The sequence below is a fragment of the Otolemur garnettii genome, unplaced genomic scaffold (assembly GCF_000181295.1).
Source record: "Otolemur garnettii isolate 467f Iridium unplaced genomic scaffold, OtoGar3 scaffold00060, whole genome shotgun sequence".
NCBI classification, from domain to species: domain Eukaryota; kingdom Metazoa; phylum Chordata; class Mammalia; order Primates; family Galagidae; genus Otolemur; species Otolemur garnettii.
The window spans coordinates 9,020,251-9,035,832 of NW_003852455.1; the positions used below are offsets into that span (position 1 = coordinate 9,020,251).

At 46.5% G+C, this 15,582-nt stretch overlaps 1 protein-coding gene and 1 long non-coding RNA gene across 3 annotated transcripts in view; one reads left to right on the forward strand and one right to left on the reverse strand.

The window, feature by feature from the left end:
* Positions 1–1,737: 1,737 nt before the first annotated feature.
* On the reverse strand, positions 1,738–7,105 carry LOC111726285. Its single transcript, XR_002774094.1, has 3 exons — positions 6,925–7,105; positions 3,781–3,900; positions 1,738–2,764 (listed from the first exon to the last, which is right to left on the reverse strand). It is a non-coding gene; the product is annotated as an uncharacterized LOC111726285 (long non-coding RNA).
* A 449-nt stretch (positions 7,106–7,554) lies between these two features.
* Positions 7,555–15,582, forward strand: part of BCL6 (B cell CLL/lymphoma 6) — a 23,548-nt gene continuing 15,520 nt past the window's right edge. The window contains exon 1 of one of the 2 annotated variants that reach the window (XM_023514841.1): positions 7,555–7,597. The gene's annotated coding sequence lies outside the window, so the exon portion shown is untranslated. The other variant, XM_023514842.1, reaches the window with a different exon arrangement.

The window sequence follows — 15,582 nt, forward strand, 5'->3', positions numbered from 1 at the left end:
TTGAGAGGATAGAGAATAACCTCATATCTAGTTTCTCCTATTATTAACACCATACATTTGTAGCAATGAAACATTTATTATTAACCAAAGTCCATGATTAAGATTTGTTTAGGTTTATCTTATATCTTTTTCTGAATTATGATTCCATCTAAGAATCTGGATGAATCCATTAAGGAACCACATTGTCATGATTCCTCAATCTGCCCTAGGCTGGGATAGTTTCTCAACCTTTCCTTGTTTATTTTATTTTATTTTATCTTAATACGAGGGTACACATTTTTAGGCTACATTGTTCTTACTTTCCAGGTAAAGTCCAAGTTGTAGTTAAGCCCTTCACCGGACTTTCCTTGTTTTCGATGACCCTGATGGTTTGGAGGATTACTGGGGTTTTTGGTAGGATGCCCCTCTACTGGGATTTATCTCATGTTTTTCTTATGATTAGACGATGATCGTGGGAGTTAAGACTACAGAGATAGAGAAACATTTTCATCACATCATACTAAGAGTACACACTCTCCACATGACTGATAGTTGTTGATGTTGACCTGGATAACCTGGCTGAGTGTTTGCTGGGTTTTTCTATGTTAAATTATTCTCCCTCACCTCATTTCCATACTGTACTCTTTGGATGGGAGTTACTAGGTACAGCCCACAGTTTAGAATAGAGATTTGTGCTCCCCCTTCTTTGAGAGCAGCATGTCTATATAAGTTATTTGGAATTCTTCACAGAGGATGTTTGTCTCTTCACTCTCATTTGTTAATTTGCTGAGCTATTTATGTCAGTGCGGACTCATTAACATTTATTTTATACTTTGGGTTATGATGCAAAACATAATTCTCTGGCTCAAACTGTTTCAGTTTTGGCTAAAGGGCGTCTTCAAGTAGCTCCTGTGTCTTTTTGAAATATACCCCATCAATGTAGCTTCCCTTTTGTTTTTCTAGCAATTTCTTACTTTAAGGTACTACACGATGTTTCATTCTTATTTTGTATTTTTCCTGCCCCAGTCCTAGACTCAATCATTTCTCCAAGAAGCTTTGCTTCCTGATACTCAGAAATGACATTTGAAACCAAGATCTGGACACTGGGTGCGCGTGCTCCTTGTCTTTGCTTCTAGGCCACACATATTCTAAATATCACATTTTTAACACCTACATACACACAATCACGATACAACTGCATGAATAGTAAAACAATTATAGATTTACTAATAATATCAAATCATGGTATTGTAGGAGACTGTGGTCCTATACCAGAATCCACATGCAAAACTTTGTACATGATGGTTTTCTAAGGGTAGTGCTGAGATTGACTCAGTAGAGACAATGCCAAAAGTCTAAATTCAAGGCAGGGCGAATACCCTCTTTCCGTCATAAGCCATAAAAAAGCATAGTGGATTTAGAACGAGGGCATCAAAATTCTGGATCCAGCTCTGTATGTGGCAAATGGATTCTGTCTGGGCTTTAATTTTCATTGATATAAAGTTGGTAGCACTAGATTAAACAACGGCTGGGGACCTACCCAGTTCTGGCATAACTTTCAATTGTTTTACATTGAGAGAATGTAATTGGCTCCACCCACCTTTGTACATAGGCCCAATATTCCAGAAAGTCTAAGCCAGTGGGGTGATAGGTGGCAAGGAGGTTACTGCTGATAAATACCAGTCATACAACCAAGCCTGAGAAACTCTAGATCTTTCCTAAAGATTGCAGATCAAGAAAGTACAAGAAACACTGACGGAAACAATCTTTTATTGCTTTCAAGTGTTTTCAGATAGATCAAGACTTTTTCTTTCTTGTTTTCTCTCTCTCTCTCTTTTTATTTTTGGTAAGGGCAAACTCCTCATTTGTTATTTCCTCTGACTTAATGCAGTGACGGCTGTGTTGCCTCTAAGCTTATTACCAGGAATTTCTTAAGCTTTTCTTATCTTTTTTATGTATGTGTGTGTGCGCGTGCATGCGCACGCATTTGTGACTGTTATGACATATCTTTCACAGCTACATGCATCCCAGTAGCTTAAAAATTATCCAGTGTACAAATGTCATCTCCTCCCTACCATTGACCGGGACTGTTTCCAAAAACAAATAGAGAAAAAAAAAAAAAAAAACAACTATAGGGCAGAAAAGACACTCAGGAACTGTCTAGTCTGATTATAAATGCTGGAGAGCAAAAGTACAAGGTCTTAGAACCTGTCTCCTATGACTTTTAATGTTTAAAATCTTCAATTGGTTCTTGGACCCACGCAGCAGAATCCTAGACTTTGGTCTACAACTGGTTAAAAATTGATAGAGGTGAGGATTCTGGGACAGCCTTCTTTACCTAGAAGTTTACATTTTAACCCCTTCCCTCAGCTCAGGCACACACAGAATAGACACAGCTCCTTTCCATCTCCCCCACGGAAAAGTTAAGTAAATATGTACTTAGATGTAAAGGTATAGAACTTGGAGCAGACAGGGAGCCTGCACATCCTCGGGGTTACCCTTCACACCGTTGTTGAGGGAACGGCGTCCTCACAAGTGGCTTTGCTCAGTGTCCCATAAGGCATTCGAGGCAGATCTGTAATTAGAAACCAAGGTTTTTTTTGGCAACAAACTCAGTTTTCTCCTTCTCCCTACACTGTGCCCCCGCAGTTACATTTTCGTGTGTGTGTCCCTGTATGTACACAGGTTACATAGACACGGACCTGTAGGAAACCTGCACCGAGTGTCTGTCCTCTGACCTCAGGGAACAGTTTAATGACTCGAATTTCAGGCAGCCGAAAGGGTTCTGCGGGTGGAGGTTGAAATAAACAAGAAAAGCCACTGTGGAGATGTGAATGGAAAAGTACCAAGTCCTCCCTCCCTCCCTCTGCACATTCTTCCGCTCTCCAGCTCTCCCTGCCATCAAGCCAGCGTCAGATAGGCTTCTGCGTGGTCAGGTGTACAGAGGGCGGTGTGGAGAAGAAAGAAAAAAAAGGCAGGCACAACACGCAAATCAAGTTTTTCCACTTCTTGCCTTAGGTAGTAGAGACAGCTATGTACGGCAGCCAGCAGCCTGGCAGGCGGGTGGGCCAGCCACCCGAGTTTACAAACACTCAAGTGCTTTCCTCCCCTCATCCCGCTCAGAGCCCAGCTGCTGCTTTCCCTCATGCTAAGGTTTTATAGAAAGTGAAAACCCTGCTATTCAAAACAGTGATTGAATGCAATAAACAAACGATTGTGTACCCCACCCCCCTCACTTCTCTATTTTAAGCTCCTGGTATTTATTGCCATTTTGAATAAGTGAGAAAAGTGTGGAAAATTAGGGTTTGGGGGGTGGGGGGAATCTGAGCCAGGCAGAAAAGTTTTTCTAAGTGGGGAAAAAAAAATCTCAGAATAATAAAGTCTAAAAAGGCAGCATATGGATCAAAATGATGATACTTCTTTTTTAGAAGGTGGTGGCTAGAAATCATCTTTTTTTTTAATGTCTCAAAACTTTCTACTCAATTTTGTCAAAACATATCAAGAAACTCCTTCCTTTCTCCAAGGATATTATAGAGAGCTTGTTTACAATAATGCTAAATGAAGGATTTGAAATAAAACAAACAGGCAACTTTCAACAAGTTAGATAGATAACATCTCCCATGCCTATTAAAAGTAGTGCCCAGTACAGCAGCATAGGTGACAAGCACAAACAAACCCAAGTGACCACCAAATCGCTGATACTCATCGTGACTCAGAATTATTTCTGAGAACCAGTTTACAGCTTTCAGAGTCCAAAGCAGCCTTGCCTTCCTCAATTCTGCATGAAAAGAAAATACCCACCTCCAAACCCAAGTTGTCAGGTCACCCTGATCCTCTAAAATGACACTGGACCATCAAACCCTGCAGACCCATTTTCAGTTGTGTTCCTGGGTTCTCTTGCGTGAGGGGCCAGCCTGTCCTCTTGAAAGAAGAAAGCCCAGAGGAGTTAGTTCAGTGATTATTCTACAAAATTCCTTCATTTCTAAAATCTCTAATCCTGTGATGTGATACTTCAAAGAACTACTAAAGTACCAGAGGTTCCTGACAAGTGAAACTAACTTCCTGTTTCAAGTCCCCTTAGAAAGAGGACAGGATAGCTTCTATTTACTCAGTGACTATGATCAGGGACCTATTCCTGTGCCTAGTCCACAGGGCAAGGAGGCTGGCCTGGTCAGCTATTCTGAGTATTCACAACCAGTAACCATGAAATCATGGGACCAGTTTCTACATAGTACCCCCAAGTCTGCAGCAATCATTCATAGGACCCGGGCTATGGAACCACTCTTTAGAGCTTCTTAAGAATGATTTAAAATAATTTGAATATATTCAAGCCAGCCCTTTCTTTAATACCATAACAGAGAGATGCTGGAGTGAAGGAGGCCCAAGTAATGATGCCCAACCTGGATACTAAAGGGGGTGAGATCAAGAATGAGAAAAAGAAGGACATTCTGGAAGAAATGTAATTGTTATAAAATTTGATAGTTACTTTCCTAAGAAGTAAAAAGCGATTAAAAGGTGGGTGCACAATTTTCCTCACCATTTATTCAGTTGAGAGAAAAAGAGACTCACCTAAAATTAAGTGTCTATCTTTAGAGTATTTTCAATAATCCCCCACCCCCCCCGCCCCCCGTTTCTAATGGGGCTCCTTCTATTCTGGTCAATTTCTTTTGATGTAAACACACTGATTTTGCAAAAAGAAGTAGAAATGTGAGACTCTGGCACTTGGTCCCAGAAATAATGCACTGAGAAGATTTGAGGTCCCTGATGATGGAGTTAATTATCTATAAAGCAGTCCTGGTGGGTTCCCTCGCTCCGAGCGGAGAATTAAAGAGGACTGGGGTATGAGGATAGTGAATCCCTTCCCAGCCCCCACTCTGGCTGTTTCAACTGACTGAAGGAGCACTTTCCCTTTGCTCTGCAGCGCCCCCATGGGGCTAAGAGTGGCGTGGCAAAGGGAACTCAGGAGGGACGAGCTGTGCATTTGGGGGGGGGGAGTGTATTAGGCAGGATGGCGGCTTTGACCAAAAACAGAGCCCCAAAATTATCAAAGTCATCCTATCATAGGACCAATAACAGGAAAGAGTCATAAAATTCACATTCCAAACCATACAGCCATATCTAAGAAACTCTAAGGCGCTATTTGCTCCTAAAAGAACAAAAATCACACATACACATACACACAAAAAATCACTTCAGCAAAGTCAGGGCGTCATTTTGGATCCGGTGGGATTAAATTAAAACTCTTTGAAACCAAGGGAGAAGAAGACTAATAAAAAAGCAAATTGTCTGCTTTCTGGCAGAATAAATTCCAACTTGACAATATAATGTGTCTTTGGGGGTAACACGTTCAACAACAGTGACAGGATTAGGCCTATGTATATTTTTCAAAAATTCTTCACGAGACAGGCTTTTCTGAAGCGGCTGCAAGTAATCCATCTGTCAATAAGTATTAAAATATTCAGATTTCACAGGGACAGACACTCCGGCAGATTTCCTAAGCTTTAGGCCTTGTGGAAAATAATGAATCCCCATGTACCTTCCCTGGTTTAAAAGGATGTGTGTATGTGGGGCAGGGGGAGGGGGTCACGTGGACAACAGCATCTTCAGTAATAAATGAAACTTCTTACGGGACCGTCAGTGAAAGAGATCTACATATCCCAGCAAACAGCCAACAATCTTTCATAGCCCGGTTCACTTCTCCAATATAAACCCAAATCTGGGGTTTAGAGAGGTAGATTATTTTGGGAGATATCTTTACTAGAAATTAATATGTGAAGAGATTTTGCGGAATCTTGAAGCATTCATCTGTAATTTAATGAGTCACTTGAAGGACTCTCTAGCCAAGGCTCAGAACAGCCTGACCTTTGAAAGCTGCTTCTGGTCCAAACATTTTGGGTTAATTCTTGAGGAATCCGAAATATTATTTTCCCCTCACACCCTTCCTTTAAGAGACAGACATAAAAGAAACAAGAGTCTCCCTCATTCAGGGATGAGTAGGAGGGGAAAAAACCCCAACCAACATTTTAATAGGGAAACTGGCAGTTCTGAACAAACAAACTAGGGCCCACAATGAAATGATTCTGCCCAGCATTTGCCTTTAAAAAGAGAGAAAGAAAGAAATAGAGAAAGATTTCCCTCTTTTCCTCCCCCCTCCCCAACTCAGCTTGAAAGCTAAGAGGACTGTGCTGCGTGCAGAGTAGTTGTAGCACAGTCTGTTCTAAATACACACAGTATCTGTGATACGGGCACGGCAGGCCTTTAGCATTCTCTCCGGCTGATCTATTAAACACAAACTGAAAAGATTTTTTTTACAACGACCTTGAAATGAGCCTCGAAAAAGAAAATCAGACCTTAAGAAGAAGCAAAACACAAACACGTATTTGGCTCACAGGATTTTGTAGCACACACACATACACATACCAAAGCGCACACACACGTTTCTTGCAACAAGAAATGTCCTAAGAGTGAACAATAACAGAAACAGTAAACCCACCACTTGCTGTCCTGGAAAGAAACAAGCCAAACCAAAACAAATCCTTTGAACATTTCTCCCGAGTGTAGGAGAAGCTCACTTCAGTAAAAGTCCAAGGGGAAAAACAAAATTGCACCAAGAGGAAAAAAAAAAAAAAGTGAGGGCTGGGATTGTTACATACAACAAAAATTCAAGCTTCTTTCAACAGTACTGGTATTGAAATAATACATCTTCTCTGAAACTCTTGAGAAAAATAGGGAAAGAAAACACACAAAGTCCAACCGATGCCGGATCTTAAGATTTACGTAACACAACAAACTTGCAATAGGCAAACATCAGAAGCAAAAATCCGAAAATTATCAAAATACAGCAACCCCAAATCCCAAGTCACCACGCCAAAAAGAATCAAACCCCAAGACTAAACAAAACCAAAAAACCTCGTCCCAAATAAAAATAAAAGCAAATGAACCCACCGAAACGGCTTGGCAAATATTTTTCTCGTGGTGCCTAATATTCTAGCTGGAAAGAGCTGTGGTGTTTATTATTTTTTTTTTCTCTTACTCGCCTCTGTAAACCTGCTACATATAACATATTTTTTTCCCCAATGGTTCAAACCTCTCGCTCCTTTTTGTGTATTTCGCTCGAGGAGCTGAGTTTATGGGTAAGAGAGGAGGAATTAGCCCCAGACCCCAGGAAAGCAAAGCGCACTCCCCCTCTTATGTCACGGAATAGCAAATTAGTTCTCAGAATTCCAGAGGCCGAGCTCTGCTACAGCAAAGACGCCGACGTCACAGAAGGGGCGCCCACGTGACTGTGGCGGAGCAGGCCGTACCACAATCGCGGACCCGGGGAGGGAGGGCCGCCTTCTGGGCCCTCGAACGCAGAAAAAGAATCTCGAAATATAAGACTGTCAGACTGTGAGGACCTCGATATATGTTGGATAGTGAACAAATATCGTGGCTTTGAGGCCTTTTTATGGTGTAGGGGAGGTAAAAATCTCAGAGAGCTGACACCGAGTCCTCCCCTGCCATGTAGCAATGGTAAAGTCCTCAGCTCAAATTCCGAGAATTGAGCTCTGTTGATTCTTAGAACTGGGGTTCTTAGAAGTGGTGATGCAAGAAGTTTCTAGGAAAGGCCGGACACCAGGTGATTATTGCTGTTGCTGCTGCCGCTGCTGCTGCTGCTGCTGCCGCCGCCGCCGCCGCCGCTGTTGCCGCTGGTGCCGCTGCCGCCGCCGCTGCTCATGATCATTATTTTACCTTTTAATTCTTTTTTTTTCCGCTCTTGCCAAATGCTTTGGCTCCAAGTTTTCTATGTGTATCTATTAATATAAATGTATATATTTATTTATTCTAGCTGTCAGGTGTTAAAATAAATGCCGAAGATTAGTCCCATGTCTCTCCCACTCTAGGATGTAGATTTTTATATATTTATTATTATTATTATTATTTTTGTTGTCTTTGAGTGAATCGGCCGGTTTGGGGAGGCTTTGCCACCCTCCCTTGCGTTGTTTTGGTTTTTGAAAAGGAGGTGGAGGAGAGGAAGGAGGGGAGTTAGGGGGCGGCCGGAGCAGAGAGGACGAGACAGTGTTTGGGGGGTGATCCGGGCAAGTCTGGGGGCTGTCTGGCCCCAGACGGCGGAGAGGACGCGCGCTCGCGCTCTCGCTCTTTCTGCTGCTGCTTGCGTACGGCTTGTGATCTCTCTGGATTCGTGCGGCTGTGTTTTTCCCCTCTTTTCTTGCTTGCAAACTGCTTTCCTTGCTCCTGCCTCCCCTTCCCTCCCTCCTCTTTTTCCTAGCCTCTTCTTCCTTCCCTTCTCTTGCCCTTCTGGGTAACTCCGGGAGGCGAGGAGAGAGGCTGGCCCGCTCGCTCGCCGCGCTGGCTCCCTTCCACCGGCCTCGGTCCTTTAGATTCTCTGCCTGCTAGCCGAGCCGCGATTTGGGAGGAAAAATCCAAGCGAACTCCTCCTTTTTTTTTTTTTTTTAATTTTTTGGGTCATAAAACCAAATGAGATGAAGTATCGTGTCTACTATTTCCTTTCAGAGCCCTCATCTTCTTAACGAGAGACGAGTGTCTTGGTGTCCTCTTCCCCTGTATTTAGGAGAGGGTTAGCTTGCATGGGGGCGGGGATGTTGAATACTTTTAAAATTATTCTTTCTCGGTTGTAGTCGAGGGAGTCGGAACCTCTGCGCGCTCTTTCTGCCCATGGCGAGGAGAGAGGCTGATGGCGGGACAGGGATTTGGGGAGTGGGTGGGAAAGGGGTGCGCATTTGCACCTGCGGTGCCTTTCAGCGTGCGTGAAACCTTGACAGGACAGCCTAAGAGAGAGAAGGTGGCAGGATTTCTGGCGGCCGAGATATTTGTATTTTGGGCGCTGCGTGACTCTGTGTTGGCTCCCAATGGCTGTTCCCTCCCTTTCCTAAATTTTATTTTATTTTTCCCATGGTGCAAGCTCTGTGAAAAGGAAACTGCGGACTTGACCGTAGTGGACGCCAGGCTTGAGATTCCCGAGGTCCTTACGCTGGGCGAGGGGAAAGACAAACAGAGCCCCAGCCCACGTCCCTTTCATACTAGACCCGGGAGGAGAGAAGGGCACTTTGTGGCTATGTCTGGGGGACCCCGCGCGGGAAGATCGGGCGCGGGCGCGAAAGGGAGATCTTTGTGAGTGATTTTGCAAAAATAGACTGCGAGGTTGGTTGGATTTGCAACCTGTGGCTCTCCTCGAGGGAATAGGAATGGGGGAAGGCGGCGGCGGCGGCGGCCCGGGGCGGGAGCTGGTAGGGAGTCGAAGGCTCGGAAAGAAGCTGCGCGCGCGGGCAGCAGGAGCTAGGGGCCACCCCGCTGCAGGATGTACTGACCGTGGTAAATGTCTTTGGAACTGTGCGTTGCGTTGCCTTTATGATGCCATGTTATAGGAACCCTGGCGAAAAAAATAGAACTAGTGTTTCAATTATGAGTTTTAAAGCTCCCCCATGGAGAGCAAGAACACAACCGTACTGATTTAAAAAAAAAAAAAGAAAAGAAAAGAAAAACAGACCATATGTGTGTGTCCCCCTCCCCGCAATTGTTATTAATTGGAGGTGGGGATGGTGGAAGTCCTGACACTTGAGCAAGAGAAATGACCCCAAATCAGGTGCTGAGAAAGTTCTAAGCTGTGATAGGGTCCCTGACCATCTCAGAGCCACTCACTGCTCCCCCTACCCCACTAATTTAATCTTTTATGTACTTAAAAAAAATGTTTATAGTTTCCAGTAGGAAAATCTTATTGTAACGCTTTACTTTTACTTTTTTTCTTCTGTAAGTGAAGTGTCAGTACATGCGTTTTTACAGTCTAGAAAAAAAAAAGTGGGGCAGGAGAGAGGGAACCAGGGAAAGGGCTGTTTAGAAATACAGTTTGTGGCTCTGAGCGATGCCACCGGCTTCCTCTACAGAGACTGCCAGTTTCCCTTTTTCTTTGCAAGGTGTGTGTGGTTTTAATAAATAACTTAAAAAAATAAGAGGGGGCCCGGCAAGCTCCATCAGGAGACAGGTATCTATTTTGCTCACTATTTACTACCAAGAGCCTTTGGCACTGGAACAGAACCTCGTAAATCTGCAGCCCAAGTTGAAGTTCATCTGGCCCTAGTCCACACGCTATTCCTGGAGGTAGCAAACATGAGCTCAAAGGAGCGAGGTGAAATCACATTCTTGCTTTAAAATATATGCTTTTTTTTTTCTTTAAGAAGAAAAGATACTTGTTTCTGGGAGAGGAGGAAACGGAGAGAAATGCCAGGAGAAGGGCATTCCTTTGCTATAATGACTGCAGTTGAGTCTTCAGGCCAGAATAGAAACTTGTAGATGGGAAAAATACCCCCACCCCCAAGTTTATAAATAGAAGTTTCCAGTATCCTATTTGGAAGATTTTCCAATACTGAGTACCCAAGTATTGGCTAATTTTCAGGGTCTGTTGATAGCGACAGTAAAGCTATCAATGTTGTCCATAAAAACTAAGCAACTTTTAGGAGGACACAGTCAGGGCAAGTGGGAATTTTCCAACTATTCTTTTCCTCCTCTGTTCCGTTTTGAATGGTTTTACCCCTTACTTTCTTGAAAAGGATGTCCGATTTATTCTGGATTTGGTAGATAGGGCTAGGACTCTAGATTCTTAAACTGCCGTTTTGCTGAGGGCTTGAAGAGTTCCAGTTATTGGTTGAGTAAATGGTAGCCATGGCTAGATGTCAAAACCCTTCCTTCCCTCTCTTCCACTGCGGGGTAGCTACACTCACAACCCACTTTGTTGAGAAAAACTTAAAATATTCAGAGGAGGTAGTGCGGCAGCGCCACCCCCCGGTGGGTGAAACTACTGGCAAAAGTAAAATATTTGAAAAATACTGTGAAATGATTTTATGAGCCTCCCCCATTTAAAAAATTAGAAGTGATAAAACCTTTTAAAAAGAGACTTTGTAATTGAATCTCTCCAATAGAGAAGAGAAAGTTCCTTTCCTCCTAGGATGGTGTCAGAATAGGCAACATAGTTCCAGTAATTTGGGCTGGGGCGTGTGCCTGCTTGGCTGTAAGTAGAAAAGTTCTCTAGGTAGAGATAGTCTGCCTTCCCCTCTTGGTCTTCACTTCTTAGGGAATCTGAATTCTGCTCCTCGTCTGACGTTGAGAAAAGGAGGAATGTTTGGTGTATAAACCGTCGTGGCTGGAAGTACTGTAGTTTTGCCGGCGGCGGCGGCGTATGTGGGTGTGTGGTGGGGCTGGGGGCAGAGGTTTGTGGATGGCGTGGAGATAACGGCAGGCTGGTCTGTAGCCCTCTGGGAGTCAAAGCAGCATGGCGCGTGCGGTTTTCCAGCACTGCGCAACAAGTGGGACCGCAGCCTAGGCGATCCGAGCGAGGGTGCTGTGTGGTGGCAGAGCTGGCCGGTTTCTCTTCGTCCCGGAGGAAGCTAGGAACGGCTCCTCCCAACCCTCTCTGTCTTCCAGTCCGAGACCAGCAACCAGTTCCTCACAGACCCGGTTCCCCACACGCAACCCCACCCGGTTGCCAGGCGCAGTTAGCCTGGGTGGCACCCAGGTCCCCTTTCTCCGTGGGGATCAGGAGTTTATTCTCGACTTTCTTTGCTGGTCGGCCAGTGTTTGGCAAGAGCCTCTGCTAATACCATCGAGTGCCATTCTGCCTTTTGAAGACAAGTGCACTCTTTTCGTTTTTTTTTTTTTTTTCTCCTTCCCACTACATTCAGCTTTGGGGGTGGGAGAATCAACCTGTGTTACAAGAACCGCCGCTCCAGATACTGCGTGGTGGTTGCTAGATACGTGAGCATTGGAAAAAACGGAATTACATCCACTAAATTAAATGTTTTCCAGCTTTGATTTTGAAGGCAAGCACACCCCCAACCCTACCAGACGGGGGAGGGGGGAAATAGAGGGTAGGGGGTTCTGGTTTTGAAGGCTCTGGCCACCTGGGGATTCTCGGACGGACTGAGTCCGCCACCTAGTGGTGGACGTGATCGAGTTTTCCGCCTGGGGCGGTGGGCCAACTGGTTCCCAAACCTTTGGGGTCCTGACCAGCTGCTAGGGCTGCCAGAGGAAGACACCTACCTATCAATGGCGATGGCATACGACTTCCAAAGTTTTGAGAAGACAGATGAAAGTTAGAAATGCCCCAGATGCGCACCTCGTCCACGATCACCCAGAGTTGGGCTTCTAGCTCCACTAAGAGAAACCGTAAAATAACCCGCTTTGAATATAGCATCTCCCTCTCACCCTGGCCTTTCCCAGGGGAAGTCTGTAATGGACGGATACCCTCTAGGAGCTCAGGGGCTTTAGGACTGAAAACTCTTGAGGAAACAAGCCTGGTGGAGGTGGATGGGGGGATGTTTGTAGTAAGTGACCTTCATAAGGACCAGATTTTGAGCTTCTGGGTTTGAGTTAAGTGACTTAAGTTCAAAGGCGAGTTTACCTGCCCTCCTATGAAGTACGGTAGAAAGCGGAGCAGCATCCAGAGCCATGATTTTAACCTCTTGGGTCACCTTAGTTGCCTGCGAACACTGGAAAAGGTTCCCCAGAAGTCTTGGAGGATTTCGTTTAGAAAGAATGGCCTAAGATTTTCGGTAAAAGACATGAATATCTTGCAGTGGTGCTGGGAGTAGGGGGCAGTCCCAAAGCTCCGAGAGGGTGGTGGTATGTGTGTGCTAGGGAGGTGGTTACGGCCTAGACAAGGAGACTTTCAGAGGTGTGCTGGCTGCACCAGAGGCTCACTTTTGGATCTCGTCCCCTTACTTCTATCCTTTGCTTCGTGGCCCGGAACTGTGTGTGTGTGTGCGTGTGTGTGTCGGGGGTGACATGTGGACGAGCATTTCGTAGTCTTCGTAGCATTTGTGCCACAACAGCGCGTCCTTAAAGTTTTCTTTCCCAGAGCTCGTGACTTAAGATGGCAAACCTGTGTCCGCGCACTGGCGGCCCCTAGCGGCGGCTGCGCGCTCCTCCGCGGGGCAAGCCGCGGTCTCCCCCGCCCAGTCCGCTGGGATCTAGTTCAGCCTCTCCCACTGCCGGAACCGTCCGAGGCCGCGTCGGAGAAACGCGCCTCTGTTCGGGCTGGAAACGAATCTGGGAACGTGTTTGAAGCGCGGTCAAGTTTGACTCATCGTTTTCCAAGGACAGTTAGTGCCTTCCATCTTCATTAACGCGAATAAAGACCTTGGCTGACTTTTGTCCAGATCGGATTTTTAAAGGCATTGTTTGCTTGAGGAGATCACGCCTCTCTCCTCCCCCGCCGGCCTTTTTGCAAAGCCTGAGCCCAGTTCAGTCAGGATGGCCGAGGGAGCTCTGCCTAGGAACGTAGTTTGCTGGCATTGTCTGCAGGCCCTTCGTCTCCCGGGCGTATGGGGAGCGCCCCTTCGGCAGCTTCTCTTCAGATCTTGAAGATAAAATACATCCCTCTGTTTTATTGCATTTCCTAGAAGCTTGCAGGTTTGCAAGAGCGCTGTTGGCAGGAAACGTTATAGAAATGAAAGTCAGGACATCATGTCCCTGAACACCTCGGTTACCCAAAGCCGCTGCTGAGGCCATCGCATTGTCAGATTGGCTTTTTTTCTACTGTTGCCGCCCCCCACCCCCAGCAACCTTCTCTCCTCTTCGCCCCAATCAAAAGGCAAAAAGTGTTTTCCCCCAAGAACAAAAGCAACTCAGAAGATTGCCCCATCCCCTGCTGCTGGACGTCTGTGGCTAGATCCCTGCAGCTCGTTGTCTGGGACCAGTAACCCTCCCGCCGGAGCACTAGTGTGGGCTTCACTGCGGCAGCTCAAGCCTCATTAAAATTCCTTATTCTTGTCCCTAACCAGTGCTTTGCACTTTCAAATTTACCATTTGATTTTTCAGCGAGTTATTAAAGTTATTAGATTACCAATAATCCAGCGGCTGGCCTGGCTAGAGAGGATGGGGGAAGGGCAGAGGGCATTCTCCAAATCGGGAAGCTCTGGCCAAACTAGGTCAATGGGAAAGAGGGGCGGGGCGAGAAAGGGGTTATGGGTTTCAAGCCTTGATGGAGGGCTCTCTCTAGTGTCAGGCAGTGGTAAAAACACGTTTAGGTTTGAGGTCCCGGAACCACTGGACTCCCAATTTCCATTAAGTCCATTTATTTAATTTTAACTCCCAAGATTCTCACCCCCACCTCAGAAATAATTCCAGCTTCCTACTTCACCTTTATCTTACTGGGCAGAGGAATAAGCAAGCCTCAAAGGAGGATTTTGAGACCTAAGGAGCCAAGTCTTTACGAACAGACTCTGACCCCTCCGCCGCCGCAGACTGAATGCAAGGCGCAGTGTGACGCCACCGCTACTTTTAGGACTGCGGCCTTTGAAGCGGAGTCTTTTCGGGTTCCCTGTGTCCTGAAAGCGCCTTCTGCAGCCCTCTACCCAGACTAATTTGGAGATGGCGCCTAGGGATTATAATTCCCAGGGAGGCCACGGGATGGCGAGGCAATTTCGGAGTATGCCAAGGCGGGCGCTGGGGTCGGCGCCCCGGCCTCTGTAGAGTCCAAACCGTGTCTCTATGGTTTCGGGGAAATCGTTTTCGGAAATCCCTAAACCTGTCCAGGTTTGGCCTGGCAGCTCCTATTCTATCTAAATACTTTGGGCGGAAACCAAGTCGAGCTGGGTTCCCGTTCTTGCCAACGTAGGCGGAAGGGACTTTCGGTTTAGTTTTCCTCCAACTCGGCTGGGGCGTGCAGGGTGGAGACGTTAAACCCTAGGGACTCCCATCTTTTTAACTTTGACATCTTGCCTAGGCATCTCCTAAAAAGAAGTTTCGGGGGGGGGGCAAAAAAGAGGAAAAAAAGGGTAACAAACGCCGGAATTGGGCAACTTGGAGTCAGGAAATGAGTCTGGGATTGAAACCAAACTCCCGGGTTCTAGACTAGCTCTGCTACTTAACTTGTCTCATTTCCCCGTTTATAAATTGTTGTGTGCTTGGGGTTGGATTAGGTGAACTATGAGAGTCCTGGACCCGGCGCAGACGAGGGATTTAGGGGAAAGTGCGCCCTATTCCCCGCAAGCCTTCCCAGGCCGAGCCCGCCTCCCTCCTCCCCCGCCCCCCCCCGCCCCGGTGAATCCCCGGCGGCCAGCGCAGCGCGGGCAGCGATCCTGGCGGCAGTCGGGGCCCGGGCAGCTTCCTGGAAAGTTACTTCTTGTTGGAGCAGACGATAGGCAGAGAGTATTCTGTGAAATCCGCAGAGCGGAGATCGACTCCATTCCGGGAATGAGAGGGCTGTGCCATTCCCCTCCCTGCCCCCTGCTTTGACGGAGTGAAGGGGGTGGGAGTGGGGGGCACGAACACAATGTTAGCTACCGAGGTGCCCGAAAAGTTTTATTTGAATGTAAGTAAATTTAAGGCCAACACCGTCATCCCACGGCGCCTCCACCGCAACTTTTGCGGGGGGCTTCCGATCATTCCGAAGTGGGCAGTCTCTGGAAGAAGCCAGGTACAGTGTCCTGGGGCAGGCGAGTCGAGTCTGCACAGGCTTGCCCTGGAGCAGGGCTCGTATTTGTGCTGGTGTGTGAGAGATGGGGCTGCCCGGTGCCAGCCCACTGGAGGAGGGAGGAAAAGGATGGGGTCTTTTCGCATTGGCTCGCTCTCTCGCCCTTAACCCCCACC